Source organism: Myotis lucifugus, unplaced genomic scaffold, assembly GCF_000147115.1.
Source record: "Myotis lucifugus unplaced genomic scaffold, Myoluc2.0 scaffold_18, whole genome shotgun sequence".
NCBI lineage: Eukaryota > Metazoa > Chordata > Mammalia > Chiroptera > Vespertilionidae > Myotis > Myotis lucifugus.
Genome location: NW_005871066.1, coordinates 12,898,626 through 12,908,670, shown reverse-complemented (window position 1 = coordinate 12,908,670; position 10,045 = coordinate 12,898,626).

Genomic DNA, 10,045 nt, shown 5'->3' with positions numbered 1-10,045 from the left:
TGACCACACAGATACAAGCTAAAAGATGGTCTTAGAGAATAATTTATTTTGCTAGTTGGCTTTTCCAATAAAACAGTGCTTCAAAATGAAGAGTAATTCCTGGAGTATATATAGAATAACAAGCACTATATGAGTGAGGTGGCTTCCGAAATTAGAAAAGGCCTGCGTCACCAAGAAAGTAGTGCGAGAATCTAAACAGTCGTATTTGTTCAAGTCTTGAGCATTGGTTTTATTTTGTTTTGGTTTGTTTTTATTCTGCTTTTATACCATTCTGCCTTAGCAGAAGCAGCATATTATGAGTTCATTTAACTTTATGTTTGCCTTAATGTGTTTCTATAATGGCATTATATCTTTTGTGACCTTAAAATCATTTGGAGGAGAAATTACCTCATTCTTTATAATAGGATTTTGTGAGAATATTACTTTTGTTTTCTAATTTTTAAAAATTCTATCACATATACTTCTTATTACCAAATATATGACATTGTTAGTGACATTCATTGCCCTTGCCCATAGCCAGCAGGTCACTGGTGGTTTAGATTCAGTGAGAACAATATCCTTAAAACTACTAACTAGTGTTCTATAATACACCATGTTCTTGATTCATAAAAACAAATGTGGTGTATAAAACAATCCATAATTTGAAGAGGTCAATGTGTATATAATACTAGTTGACTTATGGATGAATCCTATACTGCTGTCCTCATGTACACCATTCACATATTCTGCACCTCTAATTAAAGTTCATTTCCATTTGGAAAATAAGAATGATGATGGTTATAAACCCAGGGTTCTTTACAACCTATTGGAGTTATGATTTTTTTTATTGCTTGTCATGTATATCCAGTATCTTATAATTTATCAAGGAATTTCACATTTTCTCATCTATGGGGAGGCACTATAGGAATTCTTAGGTAAGATTTCCTATATGTCTGCAACATTGGAGCAAAACCTACTCTTAATTTTCTTTGATACTTTTAATTTCTGCATCTTGATGAAATAAACATGTGTAAAATCTAACCCAATAGTCTTTCTTCTCTCCCTCCTTCCTTTTTTCTTCCTCCAATCTGCTTGCATACATTAGCTTGTACTTCACTTTTTAAAATATTTTTTTTATTGATTTCAGAGAGGAAGGGATAGGGAGAGAGAGATAGAAACATCAATGATGAGAATCATTGATTTGTTGTCTCCTGCATGCTCCCTACTAGGGATTAAGCCTGCAACCTGGGCATGTGCCCTGACCAGGAATTGAACTGTGACCTCCTGGTTCATAGGTCGATGTTCAGCCACTGAGCCACATCGGCTGGGCTCATTCACTTTCTTACTTTCTCATTCTTTTTTACTATGCAAAATCACATATCCTCAAGAAAATCACCATAGCTCTAACTTTTGCACTGGCTTGAAAATGTCACTGGCTATTTTTATAATCTGGAAGTAGAATCAATTCCATGGATAAATTTGACTTGAGGGAACTAGTTACAAAAATAATGAGTGTGTCTTTCCAGCAATACTGAATTTAACTACTAGGTCAAATGTACCGACTGAAAGCCATCTAAAGTTTTAGGGCTTTTTGACCCGACTTGGATACTTGCTAAAATAAATTTCTACAAAAAGATTAAAGTAATGATGTGTCAGTTCAATCTATTCGGGGAGAGCAAACTTTGCCCTATTTTTTTCATCCTTATTCAAATTGTAAACATGATTACTGTATTTCCTAAGAAGCTATTCATATTTCAGGAACATGCCAAATCATTTACTTTATTCCTCTAGACCTTTCCATGTACATATTTAAGACACAGTTCTGAACTAATAAGAATCACTTTGGATAAACTCTGTTAAATTTCCCCCTTGGACTTTTGCATCAAGTGGTTGCATATAATCTCTTTTCTGATTTTGTTGATTTTTATTTCCTATTGCTATATTTGACAGTTTATTTAGTTCATTAATATGTTTGTCTTCCAGGATATTGAAGATAAAATTGTGCATGCAATGTGACACAACAGAAAATATTTATTGGTGAGGCAGTGTTGAGGAAGGAATTCTGGCTATTTCAGGCAGAGAGAGAGAGATATAACTCCCACCTTAGCTAGTTTTTTAACTTATTCAAACATCTTTTTTTTTCACCTCTAAAATAGGTGGAGCGCTTCTCAGAACTGGTGTCATAATCTAATTATATTAAGTAGATAAAGACACTTTCTAAAGGTGCGCCTATAGAAAGCAATTGCTATTGCAAGACTCCTAAGCTTTTATTTGTATGAAGCAAAACAAACAAAATATCATTGTGATTTGGTATAATAGAAAAAAGGAATTCATTCTACTCGCTCAAACTTAATTGTATTTTTTACAAAAATGAATTTTGTTTGCTTTTATATGAAGTATTCTTGCTTATTCCCATTTCACCAAGTCATTGGCCAAGCTTTGCTACTGTGCCTTGAGCTGGGAGCCAGGTTGCCGCGTACAAATCCTTCTTCTATTGCTTCCTAGCCGTGTGACCTCAGAAAACGTATCCACCTCTGCCATAGTTGCTTCATTTGTACACTGGACTATTATCACAAACTTCCTTTTAAGCTTGTTGTGAAGATAAAGAAGTTAACTTTGAAGCATAAAGCATACAGCACAGTACTTTATGCCTGGCACATTAGACACACTATGTATGTGTTTTCTATTACTGTAATGATTACATTGTACAAAAAGATAGACACTACAGCCTTTTTCTTGTTATGATTACTTCTAACCTCTCTTCATCATCCCAGAGTCATAAATTGCAAAGGTGAAACAAAAGGATTCTTGATTTACATTGATTAAACACTGATGAGGTAGACACATTTTAAGGTATAGAATACATGTATTTACCATGCTTTTAGCTAGCAAATTTGGAATGTTTAGTTTTGTAGCATTGATTTGGGAAAATCTGGGACCTAACCCTAGTACCTCATACATAATATGCAGGCCATAAATATTTGTTTTTGCTATTGATTATTTGAAGTTCCTTCCGCCTAGAGAAAATCCTGTTCTTTTCTGATTTAGGATCTGTCTACTTGATGCTAAAATGGTCTATTAACTAAACACTCTGCTGCACTACCCTGTATAATAAACATGCTTTAATGTTTGGATGGATTTTTCATTTATTTCCAGTTGAATTGATGCTATGCAAAAACAGTGCTCTCTTATGAACTTTTAACTTATAAATTTATGTTGATATATAAAATGTACAGCCCTGGATGATATGTCTCAATTGGTTGGAGTGTCCTCCCATGCACCAAAAGGTCACCAGTTAATTCCCAGTCAGTGTACATACCTAGGTTTTGAGTTCAATCCCCGTTAAGGTGGCAACCTACCAATGTATCGCTGTCATATCAATGTTTCTCTCCCTCTCTCCTTTCCTCCCTCTCTAAATCAATAATAATGATAATAATAATAATAGTGCACATGAGTTCCAATTTCTCCACATACTTACCATCACCCATTATTTATTAAAAAAAGAGAAAAAGTAAATACGATGTACATAGTACAGCAAAAGAACATTGACTAACCAATATATGGTGATGCTTGACTGTTTTCATTTAAACCAGTATGTACTTTCTTAGTGTCTCCAAAGTACTGTGTTTGTACTTCGTTTATAGGGTTTTTTTAATGGATAGTATTAACCACATCATGTCCAGCAAGAACAAAATGATGAGCATTTGAAACTACTGGTAAGAATATTTATACAGCCCTAGCCAGTCTGGCTCAGTGAATAGAGCGTCGGCCTGCGGACTGAAGGGTCCCAGGTTCGATTCCGGTCAAGGGCATGTACCTTGGTTGCGGGCACATCCCCAGTAGGGGGTGTGCAGGAGGCAGCTGGTCGATGTTTCTCTCTCATCGATGTTTCTAACTCTCTATCCCTCTCCCTTCCTCTCTGTAAAAAATCAATAAAATATATTTTAAAAAAAAGAATATTTATACAATCCTGGTGGAAAATCAAAATATAAATTGCAAAATGACTATGATGTCATTTTATGTGTCAACTTGATTGGGCTATGGGGTATCCAGCTATTTGGTTAAACATTATTCTGGGTGTGTCTGTGAGGATGTTTTTGGATAAGATTAACATTTGCATTGGTAGCTTGAGTAAAGCAGATTGTCCTCCCTAATGTGGGTGGCCTTCATCCAATCAGTTAAATATCTGAAAAGAATTTAAAAAGCTAACTTTCTCTCAAGTAAGAGGAAACTCCTCCTGCCTGACTGTTTTGAACTGGGACATAAGTCTTTTCCTGCCTTTGGACCTGAGCTAAAGTATCAGATCTTGGGTCTCAAATCTGTTGGCTTTCAGACCAGAACTTACACTTGGTTCTCCTAGTTCATAGACTTGGGCTGGAACTACACATTCTCTCTACTGGGTCTCCAGCTTGCCAGCTGCAGACTCTGGGACCTCTCTGTCTCCATGATTATGTGAACCCATTCCTTATAACAGACAAACAAACTAATTTGTTAATTAATTCTCAATTTGTAATAGTTTCTATAAAGGATCAAAAATGAAAAACACAATATGTAAAATTTGCACTCTGTATAACTGAAGGTGATAAATAGTGAAGCAAAGTGATTGGTAAAAATTGAAAACTTTTGAAGATTAGTTTTGAAAATGGATGTTTAGTAATCTAATTCAGAAGAAGACTAAACATTTATTGTAACCTTTCTTAGACTAACCATGGTAAAAGTAATTGATGAAAGTTGTTGCAAACCCCTAGATCAGTGGTTCTCAACCTTCTGGCCCTTTAAATATAGTTCCTCATGTTGTGACCCAACCATAAAATTATTTTCGTTGCTACTTCATAACTGTAATGTTGCTACTGTTATGAATCGTAATGTAAATATCTGATATGCAGGATGGTCTTAGGTGACCCCTGTGAAAGGGTCGTTTGACCGCCAAAGGGGTCGCGACCCATAGGTTGAGAACCACTGCCCTAGATCTTTCCAGCAGTTCTGGTTTTGTTGGACTCTCACAACTTATTAGTGAGGGTGTCAGAAAGACTTTACAAACTTTGGCATGCATTACAATCATCCGAATAAATTTTTAAATTTTGTTTTTGTTATTGATTTTAGAGAGAGAAGAAGAGAGGGAGAGAGAGAGAAACATCAATGTGAGAGAGAGGCATCAATCAGCTGCCTCCTGCATTCCTCCTGCATGTGCCCTGACTGGGAATCAAACTGATAGTTTTTTGGTGCATGGGATGATGCTCAACCAACTGAGCCACACTGACCAGGGCTGAATAAAATTTTAAAATGCCATTTGTTTGGCCCCAACTGAGAGTTTCTGATTCAGTAGTGCTGGGGTGCGGCCCAACATTTTGCATGCCTGGTCTATGAGAACTACACTTTGAAAACCACTGTTCAATTTAAAGTACTTTCTAATACAACTTTCTCATCAATCATGGTTGTTACATGCCTCAACAGGTTATATTTTGAGAGATGAAAGTAATATTTTGGAAGAATATCCATGGCTGAATGGGTATCCACAGACAGAAGACCATGCTTTCTGATGTTTCTTTCCTCTTGACTTCTTTAAACATGTAAAGGTTTGAAAGAACAATGGATATTGTTAGTGGTGAAATGGCACCAGATGTTAGAGTAGACCTTAGTCCCTGAGTTTTGGCTCAGAAACAATTCAAATACAAGTGAAAATTTATTTAGAAAGTTACAGAGGTAGGAGAAGGGAGACAGCTGGGGGGTTGCATGGGCTCAGGAAACAAGTTACAGAGGAAAAAGAAGGGCTCTTGGAGATTAGGAGAAAGAAAAGCAAAGAAAATGCACCTGGGGGAAGGAAAGGAGGAAAGGCCCTTCTGCATACTCCAGAGGCAGTGAGCCGGGGAAAGAAGTGGGTGGGGGGAGCTGTGGATGTTCTGAGCGAGAGCGAGAACAGAGCAAGAGCGCACACTGTGTCCTTCATCTTTGGGGTTTTATCTGCAGGTGTCAGGGGAGGATCACAATAGACTATTCGTCAGCTTAGCAGCTTTCCTTGTGTGTCTCCTCAGGGTCATGGTTTTCACTAACTTGTTGGCATCAGGGCAGGGGATCATTATTCATCTTAGCTGGTCCTGATGTCAGCTATGGCGTTGGCCTGCCTGGCCTTGCGGCTTTTCTGGGCCAGGAGCGGAAACAGAACTGAGGCCTAGACGTTCTCTCTAGTTTAACCAAGATTCTGTCTCTGAGGCCAACTGACCCAGACTCAAGGCTTTCTTCTTAAGATTATTTGATGCGGCTCAGAACTTCATTGTCTTGAGGGCTTAATGCTTAAGAGAGTGGTTGTGCAAGGGCTTGTATGGGAGTTTTATGAGGCTGTTCTCTGGCCCTCCTGTTTCCTTCTCTAATGTCTACCACATGACTGGCAACATGCCAGGAGATTAAAGGTCAGAGGAGGGTCCAAACAGCATGACCAGAGAAATGAAAGGACAGGTGATCTAAACTGCGTGATGAGCTATATGCAAAGGGAGGGAAGGTTCCCCTGGGGGTGAGGTCCCAGTCCAGTTTGCCCATTGCTAGGCATTAGAAACGTTCCACCCTGGTGACCTTTTGTATCTGGCCTATTGTTCCTACTCTACTCATGTCTGTCTAACTGCCTACTATATCAGAGATTTCTGCAGAGTGAAAATGCATCTGGGAATTGCAAGCTTAAGTCACTCTGCACTTAAAAATAATTAGAATTATGAATCACTTTTTGTAATCTCTTCATAAATAGATAAGCTGCTTTTTATGCACAACTTCAGTTTATCCTCCCAATTAATGTCATCATGTAGAAATATAGAGGTAAAGCATGATGTCTTCTCTTTTATATCTCCTAGAGGTACTTCTAAATGGGTTTTTTCACAATTTGGTTTTAAATAATCACAGACTTGGTAAAGAAAATCCAATCATTCTTTTTGTTATTAGTTCTAAACAGGGCATTTAGAATCTGAAAAACAGTAAACATCATATGGTTTTAGCTGTATTTACATTTCCTGTAGATTCTTTCTTTATGCAATGCCAAATGATTTTTGTTAGCATTCATTTCTTTGGAGATTGAGCATCGAGTTTAAGGGTACTTCTATTCTGTGTTCCCTCCTTTACCCCTTGGCTGGCTACACAAACAAACAAACAAACAAAAGCAAAGCTCATAACAAGTTTGTTAAATGATTAGTTGAAATTGCTTATTGAAATGATATTTGGGGGGCATGTCCATGAATTTCAGTCACACATGTGACTCTGCCTTTCTCTACCATAGAAAATTAAGAGTTGATTGTAATTATTTATGCAGTATACATTTATTTTATTTTTTCTTGTTGTTCTGAGACACAGCATATAACCTTGGGGAGAAAAAAGTCAAGTTATTGACTATTTTCAAAGAATAACTAAATATTGTTGTACAAGCCTGTGGAAGAAGCAAAGCATAGATAAAAAAAAGTGCTGTCCCATTTCTGGAGAGGGAACATAAGCAAATTTGGAAATTATTATAACAGAGAACAAATTGGTCAAGTGCGTGAGGATGACACTGGTAATACACTTGATAATCCTCCTCTACAAATGCCCTTTCCTTTGTTTTTCTTTCTTTCATGTAGTGTTCCCTAAATCTAGTCAGAATCAATTGATCAACATTAAAATGTATTAGAAAGTGCTGGTATCATAGAAATAAAAAGAAAGCACTTTCTGCTTGCCTTTGTCTTCATCCATTCTGTGCTTCTTAAACCAATTGAATACACATTTGGAACCTGCTGACCTAAGTAAGCATTTGATAGTTTTTAATGATGGATTGGAATGTTCACAGACTTTCTGCTATTAGATGTCTTTTACTGAAAGGTTAGATAGCAGACAGAGCACTTTTTTCCCCCAAACATGTCTTAAAGGTACAGCTTTATCCCTAAAATATGCTCTGGTGTAAAAAATTGTCTCCATTGTCTTCAAGAGTTTATTCCATGTGTAGTGGATCTGCCTGTCTGATCATTCATGTTCCATAATGACAGGTCAGAAGTGTTAAGGGAACTAGTGTTAGTGGAATATCACTAATATCAGGGCACTCTGAAGACCTCACTCCTAGTCATGACTTAGTTATTAGATGGGTGACCCTAGGCAAGGCATTACATTATATTGATTCTTCAGTTCACTCAGTTGCATCAACTAGCTTTTGGTTTCAATTGAAAAGCAGTTTCAGATTCTTTTGAAAATCACTCTTACAGGGTTGGTTGACCCCGTTTTGTTTTCTCTATCTCACTAAGCTTGTCATTACCCTATACTGCAACTTGCTTGGTTAGATGTCAGTCTTTCTCACTAAACTGTGAGTTCCAAGAGCACATAGACCATATCTCTGTAATTCATTATTATGTCCCCAGCATTTAGAGCAATGCCTAGCATATGATAGGTGCTCAATAAATATTGGTTGAAGGAATGAATGAATGAGTGAACACATGACTTAGTAGAATAAAATGACTCTTTGCATATATAGGATGTTCCAAAAATGTAAACACACACTTTGAATAATTATAAAGGCAGTGCTTATTAAAATACATTTTATTTTCAAAATTGAGCTATGAGCTGTTAAATAGTATCTACATTTTTAGGGATACCCTGTATTTCTTAGTATTTAACCCCAGATATGGGGTTTCTTTTTTCCTCTCCTATTCCTTTGATAATAAGATTTTAATGAGACATATTGTTTGTTTCTTCTAGTTTATTCTTTCTAACAATTGTCAATAAATGTCAATTGTAAGGCCACTCAAATTCTCAAGCAGATTTTGCATTTGTTTTCAAGAGCTGTATTTCTCTATATAAGCACAACAGCATAGGTTTCAAGTAATCGTTAAAATCCAAACATACCTACCTTTAGATGTCCATAAAGATTATGAAGGCACTAAAAGTTTGGACCACTCTGGCTCCATTCCCCAGCCAGCTCTTCAATGCACAATGGAATAGCATGAAATATATTAATAAAGCTTGAAGTGTTTCTTCACCCTCTGCCCCACCTACCTTCTTTCATTGCTTTGCTGTCTTTGACTTCTTTCCTGTTTCTGGACTTTGTTATCCACTGTTAAACAGTAACTACCTCACATATGTACATATTACAAGTGATGGTTTTACTTCATATTTGAAAATTATATTTTCTTTCAGGCTTTAATACAGCTTTAGAAAAAGGTAATTTGATACTATGTATTAAAAACCTTAAAACTACTTTTAGTCATTAATTTTACTTCTAGGAATTTAAGGAAATAATCAGAAATATGGACAAAAATTTTACCAAGTTCATTGCAACACTACACTGAAATGAATACTAAGAGAGAAATGATTAAGTAGGATATATTTAATAGCCTGCAGTGCTCAAAATCATACTTATGAAGAGATTTTATGCTTCAGAGGAATTTATATATAGTTTGATCATTTCTAAATATCAAATTATATTCATAGAATAAAGGATAGAAGAATGAATCATAGAGGATCATATTCCTCTTAGTATTTTTCATTATGAGGCTAGAGCAGGGATGGCAAACCTTTTGAGCTCAGTGTGTCAGCATTTTGAAAAACCCTAACTTAACTCTGGTGCCGTGTCATATATAGAAATTTTTTGATATTTGCAACCATAGTAAAACAAAGACTTATATTTTTGATATTTACTTTATATATTTAAATGCCATTTAACAAAGAAAAATCAACCAAAAAAATGAGTTCGCGTGTCACCTCTGACACGCATGTCATAGGTTTGCCATCACTGGGCTAGCGTATTCTTTAAATTATAAAAATTACTTTAAATAAAAATGCTTTAACTTTTAAGCATAGCTTAATTCAGTATACCTTCCTTTAGAACATACTAGTATATACTTATTTTTTACTTAGGCATTTATTGACAATTTTTAGAAAGAATAAACTAGAAGAAACAAATAGCTAATATGTCTCATTGAAAAAAAAGTAGACATTAGAACACTAGCACTAATAATTCAGAGCAAAAGTTTGTTTTTTAAAATAGTGCATATATTATTTCAAAATAATTAAAAAATGTTAACAATCACATTCTCATATATATATATATATATATATATATATATAT